The 15,827-nt window shown below is 49.4% G+C and overlaps 1 pseudogene; it reads right to left on the reverse strand.

Annotated features, from left to right (window-relative positions):
• The window catches only part of LOC133347239 (solute carrier organic anion transporter family member 1C1-like), a 30,857-nt pseudogene extending 19,028 nt beyond the window's left edge, over positions 1-11,829 (reverse strand).
• Between the last annotated feature and the right edge of the window lie 3,998 nt (positions 11,830-15,827).

Raw genomic sequence — 15,827 nt, forward strand, 5'->3', positions numbered from 1 at the left:
TTCTGTGCCGAATTAAATTACAGGATACTGCATAGTTTGGGTAGACGCATGGCTCACTGAAAAAAATGTCCGGGTCCGGTCTGCAGAAAATGTGTCAAACCGTCACTTTCACCCAAAGTTGCCCGTGGAACCAATCATGATAATGTCGGGTAGGGCCAATGGGGATGTGTTTAAACATATACGAAATATACGATTGCTTTGGAGGAGGTGGTGGTGGGGTGGGGGGTAGATGATGGAAGTTGGAAGAGACGAGCGTGCGGAGATACGTGGCCTTTGAAGCTTTTGTTTGGACAAGAAATTTGCTGTGTTCGGGCAGTTCAAGGCATGGCTCGGCATGGCTCGGCATGGCCGCGGGTTAGATTATTTTATGGTGTTGAGAACACGACATGAGTACACGTGTTGCAGCACGACGCCAAAGAACAATGTTGGCCTACTAGGGTTTGTCATAACAAATAGCAAGGCTGAACGGAAGCGAACACAGTGGGGATCAAAAGTCCCCATTGTTAGCAAAAGGCAGCAACTGGAATGCTGCCTGGAAGGTGAGGGTTGAGGAAGCCCATGGATGAATGAGCTCCTGTTCTCAAATTGGGCTTTGAAGTCGATATAAACATTGTTGACTCCGTGATCTACGGCACGGAATGTCACCACTCCTCTCGCGACGGTTCACCTGGTATCGATACTAAAACCCACACCGTGTATGAGCATGTGCTCTCCATATCGCTTGCCGGTTCCGAAAAGGCAGGAACCGATAATCAATTCCAGTGCGCAGTTTAGCCACGGACGCACTGATTGGCACGTGTTTACCGGAAAACTGGGAGAAAGCAAATTTCCACGTGAAAAAATAAATATATTTTTTCTGCTGCTGGGCGAACCGTCCAAAGGGCCTCTTGCATACAGCAGCTGGGGGCAAGGAAGGCGAGCGGCGGTGGAGATTGATTTAGTCGCCGAAGCTATCCAACTCCACCAACACCTGGCCATGCGCTTCGCCCAAACATGCGTCACCTCACAACATTTAATTACGAGCGGGGAATGACGCGTATCGTTGTTCCACACTCGGCGCGATTATTCGCGCTGCACGCGTACCAGCGCAGCACCTTTCGTTAATCCACTGCTTCAATGAGTGCGGGTCATGGGGTTAGTGGACTCTGCTTCTCAACGTGCACAAAGCCTGGCACAAGCGCCTTGGTTGACGTCACCGCCACTTGGTGGCGAACGGCGGTTGTTGTTGTTGTTGTTGACTCGACCTCATCACAGGGGGGTGACTGCGGGCAAGTTATGATCAGAGTACAGTGAAACAATGTATTTTGTTGCATAACGTAGCCCCGCAGCAGCCTATAGCACCTGTTATGCACAGTGGTCGCCGGTTGGACAAAATGTAAACGTAGAACTGCCTGTTTGAAAGTTGTTCGTCCTGCAGCCCACGTTCACTGACACGCGCTCGCACAGACACACTCGCACACGAAGACCCCCCGTGTAGCCTTCACAAACTGTTGGGGCAAGTGCTGTGAGCGAGCACCTATGTAGGCTGGCACGGTATCCGAATGAATGGATGGCCAGAACCACGCCCGGCCACCTTTGTCTCTCTAGTGGCGATGTTTGCACACCACACGAAAATACTCATTTGAAGCCGAGTTGGCCTAGGACTGTTTCAGAGAATCGTCAGCGGTGTTGGCCGTGAACGGGGAATGCAACTCGGGTCGTTGGATTTGGAGCACAGCGCGCTAACCATTGCGCCATTGCCCCCACACAGATACACACAAACCCTCGAACACTCGCACACACCCGCTGCCGTTTCGAATAAGAACCGTTTTGTAAAGTGCTGCATTAACCCAGCCAACCAACTCTCCATCACGCATGGGTGAGTAAACCGCAGATTTTAAATGTGCCTCTTTACAAATCATTACGTGTCTGCTACGTATGTGTCAATCGGCACACTGGAGACCCTTGCAAACGAGATGTTTTATCTCAGAAAATTGGATTATTCACGTGCAGTTCTACGTTTACATTTTGTCCAAGAGATGGAACATGGATATTTGAATGAGTGGCGCGGCGTAGGGCTTGGGGGGAGTAGCAGTGGGCACCCATCTCGAAGCCGCCGTCGATGATCCCGGCCACGGAGCTCGGCAGGTCGAAGCGGCGCTCGATGGAGGTGATGGAGCTCTTCATGTAGCTGCCGGACATCGCCTTGGAGAAGAAGAGCAGCGACAGGCAGAGCAAGAAGACCTGCAGGGTGCGGAGAGTCGGGGGGGAGTCAGGGGGAGACAGAGACGGAGATTAATGATGGAGAGAGGCAAGTGTGTGTGTGTGTTTTTATGTGGGAGCGGTAGTGTAGCGGGATAACGCACTGCGCTACGAACTCGGCGACCAACACCAGTGATGATTATCTGGAACGGTCCTGAGCCTCCCCTGGGTCGACTCAGCCTCAAATGAGTAGCTGGTGCGATGTGTAAACATCGCCACTGGGGTGTTGGTCACACACCGCCTCGTGTACCATGCCGGCCATCATAGATGCTTGCTAACAGCACTTGCCCCAACAGTCTGTTTAGGCTATAAGGGGCATCCTTGTATTTGTCTTTGTGTGAGAGAGGACGTGGTCGCAAGAGGCAGACAGAGTGAGTGAGAATGAGTGGCAGATTAATATGGAAAAGCGTAGACAGTGTGAGAGACAGAACAAGTTTACCACATCGAGAGGATAGTGATTGTGGTACAGAACCGAGACGTTGTGATTTTGGAGTGGAGGCAATGGGAGGAAAAGAATGAAGACAGCGACTGATGCCATTATTTATTTTGAGGGCTATGATAAACGATTGTGGAGTGGACGATGCTGGGGTTAACAGGAAGCTGGTGCACGGCATTACAGAATGGAGTGAGGCAGTCAAGATAGCAAACGTTTTATATTTTCAAGGTTATTTCGTGGAACAAGTTGAGACCTGAAGATACCAGGATGAGTCTCATTTGCAAGAGCGGCCTGTGTCACCACAATGACAAAATGAAAGCCACAAAATTAAAAGCAACAAAGTAATAAAAACATCTTGCTGAGGCATCATGAATATGTACGGTATGTTGAACTTCTTTGCATCGTACATAGCTGCCCGTGCTAATCGGAGGTGCAGGAATGCGAATGCCTCCAAATGTTAGTAAAAATAAATTCCTGCCACAAGAACACAGATGCCAATTCTCAGTGTCCGGGTCACATTGGACAGGTGGCAACCCTTTGTTTGAACTCGCACCTTGATATTGGCCCACCGAGGTGGCTTGAGCTGGGGAGGGTAGGCTTGCTCTTTGTCTGACTTCATTTTTTGAATTCCAACGCAAAGCGTGTGGGCACTGCTGGGAATGGGGAAACAACGGACGAACAAAAGAGATACTTTACAACTGATCGCGTAAGTCAGCTCCACAGCTAACGGAATTGCAGCGCGACGGATCATTTGGAGTCACATGGAATCTCAATGGGCTCGCACAGCAGCTTGGCGCAGTAGAGTACGAAAATATACGCAAACTAGGGGTTGTTCGGGGGCACCTGTGGTGCCCCCTCACAACCATTTACGGCCTTCGGCCAGGAAAGTCACGAAAAAAATTGCACACGAACGACGCATTAGATAATTTTATTTCTTCATTAAAAGCTTATGTCATTTTACATCTGGAAGACTTTATTGAAAAGGACATTTCGTGTGAATTTCAATCGTCCTTAAGTAGATGTCCTTGCTAGGGGTTCGGTTCGATGCGGACTTTCACCTGTTTGGGATTGCGGGATCGAGATAAGGCGACACAGAGCTGCTGGCCGTGCGAGAAGACCGCCATCTGCAGATCGATTCCAACGCAATCGAACGTCTGTCCCTGCGCCTCCATCGTTAATGCAGGGGCGTGTAGGTTTGCAGCGCCCCCTGAATTAAAACGATGGAAAGTGCTGCGTTCATCACAGATAGATAAAGTTGTGCGCTTATTGCCTGCATTGCTGTTGGAATTCTATCACCTTGGAAAGAGGCAATTCGTTGATTATTTTCACAATTATTTTCAGCTGCTGTATTTCAAGGCGATACAATTCCTCATACTTAACATTAAATGACTCCCCCACACATGTGGGAGAGTCAGTGAACATTCACTACGTTGTACCAGATTAAAGATGAGGAAAGGCATGAATTGCCCATCGGTGAAAACTGTGCATGTGACTGCGCCATGCCAGCCGAAAGGGGCATGAACAGCGCTTGGTCTACAGGCATTTCCATGCACTTTACCCTGACCTCAGTATTATGGAGCATCCGTGTCTCTGTTATTGCCCAACTCGAAGTAAGGCACGGGGCAGTGCTTAATCTGCGTTTTGCAGAACAAATCGTGCAAATAACACGTTGCCTCGGCATGGGGACGAACAGTTTCTCCAGAGGGCAACCACTGCTGCCTTTGTTTTTGCACAGTTGCTGAGTACAGACCTAAAGCAATAAGCTCAAGTTCACGTGTGGAACCGGTTGAGAACTTAAGAGACCCAGGTTGTCTCAGTTGCAAGAGTCATCAAAATGGCAAAAGCAAAATTTTATTTTAAAAAAGTAGCACAATGCAGCGAATCGAAATCAGAGTAAAAAGAAAACTGCTTCGCATTAGAAAAAAATATTGCATAATCGTAAAGCAATGTTAAATAATAAATCATGTTTACTATACAGTATACGTGGACTCGGGCAAATTATTTTTGAATAGATCATAAAGCAAAGTTCTAGTTAAGTTACAAACAAGCCAGACATTTCACTATCACAGTTGTAATTGATAACTGTTAACACGTTTCTTGCAATAAGAAAAGCTATAATAACTTGGGGAAACATTATTGGGAGGGAATTCCAAAGTCTTGCCATACGCTAGTACAGTCAACCCTCTCTATCCGCGAAGGTAACGTTTTGGAAACGTTCGCGAATGCCGACACCGTTTTATCAATGGGAACAATTTTGTTACGTTCCTGGTACGAGTCAACATCGGGGGAATTAGTAAATGTTTAATAATAATGACCACAATAAATAATACATTATAAAGAAGGTTTTTGTTATGACCTTCTATGATTTGACGACGGATGGAGGTGGTGGTGTCGGTGAGGAATTCAGGAGGATGGCACCTCGGGAATGAGGGCGTTTGAGAACAAGGCCGCAAAAGTTATCGCTTTAGCCCTAGGGGGGAGCGCTCGCCGCAACACTTTCTCTGAAACTCACAGTCGAAAATGCACAATAGCGGGATTCGTGTGAGACTGAGAACAAAAGCGGGCAGCAGAGGGTGCGTGCCTCACCTTGGCAAAGAGTTTTTAAATGCAACAAAAAAAAACTCTGTGCGCACCACTTTGGCAACGATGGTGCACTCGCGAAAACGGGAGTCGGGTCGCGAAGAGGGAATTGGTTAACATTTAGCGACTCGCCAATATGCGAAACTCGCGAATCCAGAACTCGCGCATAGCGAGGGTTTACTGGACTAATGCTGTACATCTCTTCCTTTCCTCTCTCTCTCTTCCTCAGTAAAGAAGGGATCAACTTTGCGAGGGAGAGCAAAACGCCACGGTCGCAATTCCAACAGACGGCACATATCACAGGGCTGTCTTTCCCAGTGCTATCCTGGTTACCATCAAACGCCGCACCCTCGTCAATAAACGAGATGATCAGCATGGGCGGAGCCACGAAAGGAGTGAACTTTTTTGGGGTTTTTAAATCAGACATCACCACCGTACTCAGTTGCAATTTGATATTTAAAAAAACAACAACGAGCGACGTGTAAAGTGCCGCCGTGCAATGCGACGTTGCTCATCGAAGTGGGAACGCGAGTGGCTGGCGAGCGTCTCGGTGACACGGGGCGCGGTGGCGGACACGGCTCGCCGGCTTCACCAGGGCGCGCACTCAATGCGCGTGGCCAGAGTCAATATTGAGAGAAAAACCCCTCTCCCTTCGCCTGTCAAGGCCGCGCTGCTGAACGGGAATGCACGCGGGCAGGCAGGAATGCACCGTCTGTTCTCCATCCCCCCCCCCCAAACACACATGGCCATCCGCACCTCACCTTACAACAGTGCCCGGTCGAGTGGAGATGCCACTCTCCCCTGTAGTACGTGGCCAGGAAAAACTCGGCATTTTCTAGCGCAGTTCACTCGCCACTGTGGCAAGGACGCCTGCAAATCAGGCAACGTTCCTGGCCGTGCAGACGTTTGGGGCAAGTGCTGGCAGCGAGCACATACTATGTGAAGACCGGCACGGCACGCGAGGGGGTGGGTGGCCACGCAGTGGTGATGTTTACACATCACACCAGGTGCTTATTTGAGGCTAAGTCGACCTAGGAGAGGCCCCGAACCCATTCACGTTATCATCACTGGTTGTCGACCGTTAGCGGAAATCGAACCCGGGTGGCCAGGGTGGAATATCGCGCAACGCGCTAACCGCTGCATTAGCGTCCCCCACCATGCGTACACACCGCGCGTGGTTATCAGCAGACCCCTTTGCACGGGGCCAGGTTTGGTTAACCCAACGTGCGGTCAGTCGCACGCGCCGATGTTTGTGCGCCGTCGAGGTCAGGGCCCCCTGAGTGGGGGAGGGGAGGGGGTTCACCAGAGGAGCCTGAACAAACCAATGGCCCCGCAAGCAGGTAAACCTGGACAGTCTACGCAACATCGGCACCGGTAAGCCCGCGCGCAATGGCATCAAACGCCGAGCTTCTCTCAAAGATCAAGATGCCACCATTACCACAGCCGTTGACGCCACCGCACCTAAATTGGGGGAGAAGATGACAAACCGGCCACGTGCGGAAAGCAACACGAGTGTCGTCAAGTCGGCGGACGAATGCCCGACAAAGGTATCGGATGAGCAATGGATGAGCAACGGTTCCATAACAGAAAAGAACCCCGCTCATTGCCAGCGCTTTGGAACCATGCGCCAGATCCCGAAGCTGCTTCGTAGGCAGCATGCGACCTCCAAAGTCTGCGCCTCACGAGTGTCCTCACTACCACCTGGCCTCGGGTCTTTCCTTCCCCTTGGGCGCAGGAACTGTGATGAGCAACTCCGCTGTCTCGGTCGGTAATGTTTTGTTGCAATTGTCTATTACCCTCTCGTTCCATCATTTCAGACCTCCTTCCTGCTGACCTGTCTGGTATACGGAACACAACATTAGCGTCGTCTCACCGAAACGGCCTGCCAACCATTATAGAGGTCGTTTTGGGTTAGATCGCGTAAGTATATAAATGTGTCGTTAAAACCCGCCACTACCCGACACAGCCAACTAATAAGGGTTGTCGCGTAAACAGCACGTGGCCAATTCGTCACTAGTACAGCACACCGGTGTGTTGGAGAGCCAAGCCACAACATTTACAATCTGAGTACGACGTTTCGCCATGAATTACAACTAGCTTCAGCAGGCGACAGCCAGATTTGTGGAGAAGTCCACCTGTTTCGTTCCTTATATAGAGGCGTAGATGTGGCAACCAGACTTTTGCTCTCTTGAGCAAAGTGAAACGTGGCGGGACCCACGTGGAAAAGAGGCATGAGACTGAGTGAGGCTTTCCTGGGTAAACGAGCATTAATAAAATAACATGACTGGAAACCTGTGAAAAAGAGCTTCATAGCTCAGTGGACTCCTCCAGGATAAATAAAGATTCTGATTCTAATCTAGCACGTCACAAACATTGGTTTAATAAATACTGACTCTGCTGATGAGACACTTGATGCAAACACCGGCCCAGAGTTGTAATACACCATTGCTGCTGATAAGCCATGTGACTGATTGGATGTGTAAACAAAATGCTTCTTTAATCACGTGGAGTTACGGATATGCAAAGAGGTTGTATTTTCTGCTCGTTTAACCTGCATCTGGTATAACGTCTCCGTTTCTCCAAACTGTCCATTTTTCAGAGCAGCACTGCCATATCAGTGAGCGGCTCACAATCGGAAGTGTGCGAGTTCCAATCCTGGTTGAGGATTGACAGCATCATCCCTCCGGGGATAATAAAACACGTGCCATGCTGTGGGAAAAGCAACAGTGGTCGTCCTATGGATATTCGTCCCCACCATAGGGATTTGGAATCTCCACCAATGGTTCAGGGCTGTAAACAGGATATGGCCACCTGTTGCCATGCTCGTTTGAGCAGCAAATAACTTTCGATGTTTGACTTGTAAACTGTAAATACAAAAGATAAGTCGCTCGGGCATTTCGCCTTTTTTTCCGGATGAGTATTATCAGGTAGCGTACACTTAAGCAAACACAATTTGGACCGATTTCTACGGTTTCAGAATCTCATCGGTCACAGTCTGGCTCGTTAACCGAACGCTAGTGAAATGGCAGAATGTCATCGACAAGAGCATTCCGTACAAACTACGGGACCCAGCTCGACGCAGGACGAAGCGCCGTGCACGCGATGTCGATCCCGCTGAGGCAGCAGTAGTTGGGTCGAAGTAACGTAACCCGTGGAGCAGCTGCTCAATCGCGCTTGCTGCGCTTGTAATCCAGACGTTACCGGTTCGATTCCACCTTACGGGCGCGGAAGTTGACACAACGGGGTCTAGTTTCTCAAATCCTCCGCCAATGTCCACCCAGCAGTGTTATTATTCCGCTTGTTTGCCCAGGAAAGCCTCACCGAGTCTCAAAACTAATTTTCAAGAGGGTCCTGCCAAGTTTTCACAGTAAGGGGGAAGGGGGGGTGGGGGCGATGTTGTAACGTGTAATTCTGAGTGAGTAATTTTGAGTGAGTAATTTTAAGCATTGGGATGTTAGGCCAATACCAGTTACATGCGTGTGGTTGTTTAGCGGCGAAGAGGTCATTCACAGTTGATGTGCATGTCGCCGTGTGATAGGGTAGAGTGTGGGTACCATTGGAACCTCATTTGCCAATAAAAAATATGATAATTGTTTTTTTACCCTTTTATCTGGCAACAAAACTGACACCTGTGTGGGTACTTTCACCTCTTCCAAGACGTCTGGTCAACGTGGAAGAAAAGTCCAAATACCATCTTGACCGAGTTCGCTCCAGTGGAAGTCCTTCCGCCAACAGGGGCATGAGCACGCAATTACAGGGCTGCACATTTAAACGAAGCTTAAACATTTTGTTTTACATAGCTCTATTTCAGAAGCGAGTTGGCCACAAATGACATTTCAGCGAAGTGGCTTGTAATGTGCAAAGTTAGAGCAGCAAAATACTCTAAACGCATGTTTATAATTTGCAAGGGTAAACCGGAGGACCTGGAGAAAAATCTATGCGACCACGCGGAGAGAGAGAGAGAGAACATGCAATCTCCACATATGTTGGCGTCAGGGTCGGGATTGAACCCACGCCCTCCTGTATGCCAGGCGAAGTAGTTAACATCTCACCACCGCAGCACAATAGAGTGAACCTCTTCCTATCCGTGACGAAGTGTGGCGCAAACGTTGCGGATCCTGTCTGGAAACGACCCAGTCGCCACCAGGTGCCACTTCGGTGTTTTTTTTCTGGAAGACTTTGCCGTTTTTTCCTGGATTTTTGTGTTTTGCGTGTAGTCACTTGAAGATGTTTCTTGTTCATGTTTTTGTTTTGTTGCGGTTGCACCCGAGTCAAGAGCCGCATGGCTCAAAGGGTTATACCTAATAAATTAAACTGAAACTTCGCTAACGGGACACCCCCGACTTCCGAGGTGCGACCGTGTTCTTGACGCTTGGCACGAGGAGGCGACGGACAAAGCCAAATCCGATCGCTGCCAAAGCGCTGGCTCTTAATCGAGATTAACAAGACGAACACAACCACAGGCAGCTGAATGCAGCATTCATTAAAAGTGGGTCACGCGTCAATACAATTCAGGCATACGCAACGAAGGCTGCCGTGGTGAAATGGCGAGCACACTGGGATCGCCACCCCAAAGCTAGGCAGTTCGATTCCACCTCCCGGCACGGCATCCGTCCAACCAGCAGATCTAAATGGGTACGGCCACAGTCGATCAGGATGCAAGTCGTGCGCAGGTGAGGTGAAGCTCGTGTGTGTGTGTGTGCACCCACGCTTTCCACAGACGCCTGCCTGGCCTGTGTGCAAGAGAAGACCACGCGCTCTCCAGAGGTCACTATGGTGGAGACCATTCCGCCAGCAGTAGCGTGAACGAGCAATTTCAGGGCTGCACCTTTACCTTGCATAAGGAGTGGACAAAACGCCACTACTACTGCTGACAATAATAATTTCGAACTTGGAACGTGCAGAGTATTCGCTCGCTCTCGAAGAGAGGAAACGGCTCAGGGCGCGTGGAGGACCCCAAAGACAAGCGGGAAGCGCAGGAGCCACGCGGCCAGCCAACAATTCCCCAAGCTCTGCGGGCCTCTATACGTGGGGAGGGAAACCGGAGCACCCGGAGAAAATCCCACACGCTCGACATCACCAACGTAGGCCGAACAGGCGAGGCACGCGTCCGCAGTGCCCCCTTCTCCTGGCGAGCGAGCGAGCGCATCGCTAAGCTCCTTCGCGTGCGCCCACGGGCAGCGAGGTTCGCGACATCGGTGCGATCCACTAACCCTCGCCTCGCCCAGTGCTGGGTCACAGGCCACGCGCATAGCCCCCACCACGACCGCCACCAGCACCCGACGGACACAACGCGGTTCGCCTGAAAGCTCCAACACTTACCCCTCTTATTCTTAGGTTTTTTCGGTAAAGTCACGTAGGTAAAAAAAATTAAAATTAATAAAAGTAAAATAAAATAAAAATCACGACGTTTCGGAGGCAACACAAGCTTCCGTCTTCAGGTGGAACCGTCACAGCCCGACAGCTGTATCAAGTAAAACTTACCCCTCTGCGGACCGAGGAGCGCACCGCTGGCGCCGACTCGAAGACGCTCGTTCCGCGCAGTGGCGGCTCGCGAGCAGGACTTGATGGGTCACGGCGCGATACGAATTGTCGCAAACGAGACGATCGTCGCGCACCTCCAACGAGCAACGGGCGGCGACGTACGGCGCGAAAGAAGTTCAACGCAAACGCATCCCCCTCCCTCCGTCGGTGTCCCGTAACCTCGTGAACAGTCATTGTTACATCGTCGCATCGTAGCGCGTGCGTGCGCTTCGCTGGACGTCCAGCACGAATGAAGGTCGTTCCTAAATAAACGCCCTGCAATTGCTCACCCAGTTCACTTCAGCGCGCGCCAGATCCGTCGCATTTAATCGAATTCCCGATGTGCAAGGAGTGACTTCGCCTTGTAATTACGATCAATCACCTTACGGCTATTGGGAATAGCGGGACTATTGCTCACATTAATACGACTCGTGAATTCTACTCTCGCTGACTTTCCACAAAGCGCTACGCCCCTGGGGCTGACCCGCCCCCGGTATATGAACGTGGAATTTCCACCGCCGGTGTAGGTACGTGAACAGCAGATGCCGGCCTCTGCAGACATGTACTTTCATTTGTACTCAACTATCGCACACTTCAATAATATATGCCCATTGATTATCCATTAAAGAGTGTCGTGACTTTTTCCGAGGGGTTCTGTCATGACCATACTTCACCGCGTTGGTCAATGAGGCATCACTCGACACTGATTCTGCACTCACTGAGTCCACGTGCACTCACTCACTGCGTCCGCGTGTACTTACTGGGCACACGTGCACTCACTCACTGCGTCCACGTGAACTAACTGGGCACACGTGCACTCACTCACGTGTATACTTACTGGGCACACGTGCACTCACTCACTGCGTCCACGTGAACTAACTGGGCACACGTGCACTCAATCACTTGAGTTCACGTGCACTCACTGCACTGCGTCCGCGTGTACTTACTGGGTCCGCGTGTACTTACTGGGTCCACGTGCACTCACGGAGTCCGTGTGCCCTCACTCACTGGGTCCGCGTCGCTGCCTCGTGTCCGTGTGGAGGAGCCGCCTGCCTCGTGAAATCCACCCTTTTGTACCGTCCCGCTCTCACGTGATGCGAGCGAGACACGCGCAGAGGGAGAGCCCACTCACTGATGTGTAAGAGGCGTGTGTGTTTGTGTGTGTTCCTAGCAGCGGTAGAGCGGTGGCGCAGTGCTCAGCGCGCTGCGATGCGGATACAATACGTGGGGAATAAGATAGGAATCGGTTCTGGACTCTCTTAGGTCGACTCGGCCTCAATCGAGTAGTCGGTGTGGTGCGATGAGCATCGGCACTGGTGAGACAAACGCCGGGCGTGGTCGTGGCCACACCGTCCACTCTTTTCCCTATGGGGGACGCACTTCAACAGCTTAACATGCCGGGACCCAGTGCCGGATTAAGCTAGTGCGCGGTCTGTAGCATATGTTACAAAGGGGCCCTAAATAAAAATAAAACACGTAAATATTCAAACGTTTTTGTTTAATTTGCATAGTAAAATAATTGTGTGTTCTCATTTGCTATACAGCCAGATAAAACGACACATCGCTAACCTTAAACGCCCAGTCGTTCGTAAAAGTTGAAGGCAGTATAGTACTATAGTAATAGAGCAAATGCAGAATCACTGAACCGGAATTGATAGCTTGAAAGCATTTAGCGCGGGGCCCTTGAAAGTGCGTGGACCGTAGCATACTGTATGTAGCTACTTTTGTTACTCGGATAATCCGGCACTAATCATCGACTATTGTATTTTTCCCTATGGGGGACGCACTTCAACAGTTTAACACGCCGGGACCATATTTCAAGGTTGCTCGTGTCGTACCAGCTAATTGTTGAAGAGCATCAAGACCTCCGGTGGTGTGTTGGAGAGTAAAATCCACAACATTTACAATCTGAGTACGGCGTTTCGCTGGTAATTACATCCAGCATCATCGGGCGATTTTCCATAATATTCCGGATGTTATTACCAGCGAAACGTCGTACTCAGATTGTAAATGTTGTGGATTTACTCTCCGACACACCGGTGGGCTGAAGTAGTAACTATTTGGCGTTTAGTTTCCGTGACAGATCCCTTACTGATTGGCTGTGTCGGGTGGTGGAGGGTTTCGACGCATTTATAATTACGCAATCTAACACAAAACCATACTTAATGTGGAGCTTTCGTGACTGCAGTAATTACTCTTTGGTTCTTTCGGTAAAGTCACGTATAAAGAGAAAATGTATTATTTTGTATTATTTTCTCTTTATACGTGACTTTACCGAAAGAACCAAAGAGTAACACAAAACCCTTTATTATGAACTAGCTGTACTACCCGGCTTCGCCCGGGACTTGAAACCACCACGCCCGGCCGCCTTTGTCTCCCCAGTGGTGATGTTCACACGCCACATCAGTTACTGGTTTGAGGCTGAGTCGACCTAGGAGAGGCCCAGGACTGGTTCAAATAATCGTCACCGGTGGTGGTGGTGGTGGTGGCTGTGAGCGGGAATCGAACTCGGGTCGCCGGGTTAGTAGCGCGGCGCGCTAACCGCTACGCTACAATGCGTTACGATTCCACATGCGAGGGTCACATGACAGATTTGACGTCACAGCTCACTTGGCGTGCAAAAATATATGCATTATTGAGCTCCCCCCCCCCGCCCCAAAAAAAACAAAAGTGTATTTTTATAATTTTTGCATGGTGTACAGTCTGGAAATTACCCACATGGCAAATTTCCAGTTTGTTACATGTCGGTAAGTACGCTAAACATTTTGAACAGACACACATATTCACAACTTTGCCTTTTATATATACAGTATATGGAGATAATATAATATTGGTCGCGAACGCCCGCTACGATGTTAAACTTATCATCATTCGCGTTGGCGTGGCTACTGAGTGGCCAGAAAAACACGTGGTCCAAAACATTTCGCCTCCTTCACACGCGCGTTCCCCTCCCACGTACCAACAACAACACAAAAATACCACGGTTTACACATCGCATCAGTCACACGGACTCCTAGGGGTGCACAAAATAGGTCAGAGTTTGGTCCAGCGACGAATGTGTGAAGGAGGGTGGGGGGGGGCGAGTTGTCCGGAGTTCAAAATGCGTCGCTTGTTTGGTGTTTTGCACGTGGGGCAAACTCCGCTTGTAGCTGTCGTCGTTCTGCCGTGAGAAGAGACAGCGACGCCTGGAGAATACTCAGCACCCCGAGTCCACAACTCTTTCTCTTGAGCACGCAGCCCCGTAAAACACGTACGGTGCGCCACTGTGTAAACGTCGTGCGTGCCGACAAACGTCAATAATAAGGGAGGCCCTAATCAGTGCCCTACCTTATTACAGAACAGTTCAGACCTTATTGGTCACCCCGTGCGCCTTATAATTCTCAACGTTCATGCTACAAGTATCATCACAAGAGAGAAACACAAATAGACAACAACATTTTTGCCCGTATTTGAAACGGCTGCACGCCGTATGGACCTGGAAACTCAATGTCCCTGTACAAGAATACGGGGTGAACCGTATTGGTTGACACGGCATGTGTACATTTTTCTTCTACCTCTCGTACGGCCGACGATGTAGACGCAGAGAAAGAACTTACAACGTCACATGTTGGTGTTCAAAGCCGGGTGACTGCCCGTCAGGAGCAGCGGAGTGTATCATCGCTGTGATGTCTCCTTCGTATTTGTGGATGGGGCATTGCGTCGTTATACGTCGTACGGTCTGTTCTGGGTGACCACAGTCGCACACTGCTACTGGAGAGTTTTTAGTTTTACATTTGTGCATCAGGTATCCGCATCTGCCACGGTTTGTGCAGCGGAATGCGATTTAGGGTGGACCACGATCTTCGTGGAAGATCAAACCCCAGGGATCTTCTGCGGTGAGTCTTTAACGAGGTGTTCGTGAGTTCTTTAGAACTCTATTCAGCTCTCCAAGCTTAATTGAGGTTGAATTTGCGTTGTGTAAGGTAAAGCGCGTGGGTCCAAAATGTCCCGATGAATTGAAAGGCGACTGTTTCCCTCCATTCGTACTTTGACGTCAGTGGCACACGGTTTTCATCCAAAAATAAATTCGCCCCAGTGGCGTTACACTTACAGAAGTGGAAATTATTTAGTGACGCCCGTTTCTAGATATGTTTTGGGGTGCTTTATCATTATTATTATTACATGGGCAGTTTCACACGTGCATAATGCAAGTGGATTATGTGATCACACCCTTGTTAGATGATGTTATTGCACGCTACACTTTTATTGGCGATGATGCTACAACTACAATGTTGACAATACTCGGCTCTATATTATTCTGAAAAATAAACCACGCCCCCTTCCCCCCAACCTGCTGCACCCATAGCCCATCCACTCGTTATGGGATCTGTGTCGAAATGAGAAATGGGACCGAACGATTTACCCACCACTGTGTTTTTGATAGATTATCACGATTTGATACAATAACAATGTTTTTGTTTGTCTCATCGTACCGTGATCTATTGTTTGTCTCATTGTACCGGATCTATTGTTTGTCTTATTGTACCATAATCCATTGTTTGTCTCATTGTACCATAATGCATTGTTTGTCTCATTGTACCATAATCCATTGTTTGTCTCATTGATCTATTGTTATGCGACCCCGGGGGTCCCGCCATAAAGTGCGTTTTCTTATTGGGAATAATAACAATAACAATTGTGCGCTTTAGCACAAATCGAGTAATCGTGAGTTCCTGCTGAGATGAGCATTGAGGCAGTGATTATTAATTGTTTACAGCCCACATTCCTGTGGCGGAGGTGAGTCTGAAACAGGGGTCGGCAAACCTTTCCAACAAGAAGTTAATTTTTTAGTTTTTGTCTTTGACCAAAATAGTTCGAGAGCCGCATCATACGCAGAGCTACTTGTACACATAAGCGCAGCAGGGATACAGCAGATGACAAACACATTCTGACTTAAATAAACCAAATAAAATAGGTGATAGAATGAACAACGTCGATTTATCCCGTCCCCGTCCCCCCCCCCTTAATTATTATTTAACAATACAGTTTGACTGTCCATTTTGTTTTC

Source organism: Lethenteron reissneri, chromosome 25 (assembly GCF_015708825.2).
Source record: "Lethenteron reissneri isolate LAM-NWPU_2019-01 chromosome 25, ASM1570882v1, whole genome shotgun sequence".
NCBI classification, from domain to species: domain Eukaryota; kingdom Metazoa; phylum Chordata; class Hyperoartia; order Petromyzontiformes; family Petromyzontidae; genus Lethenteron; species Lethenteron reissneri.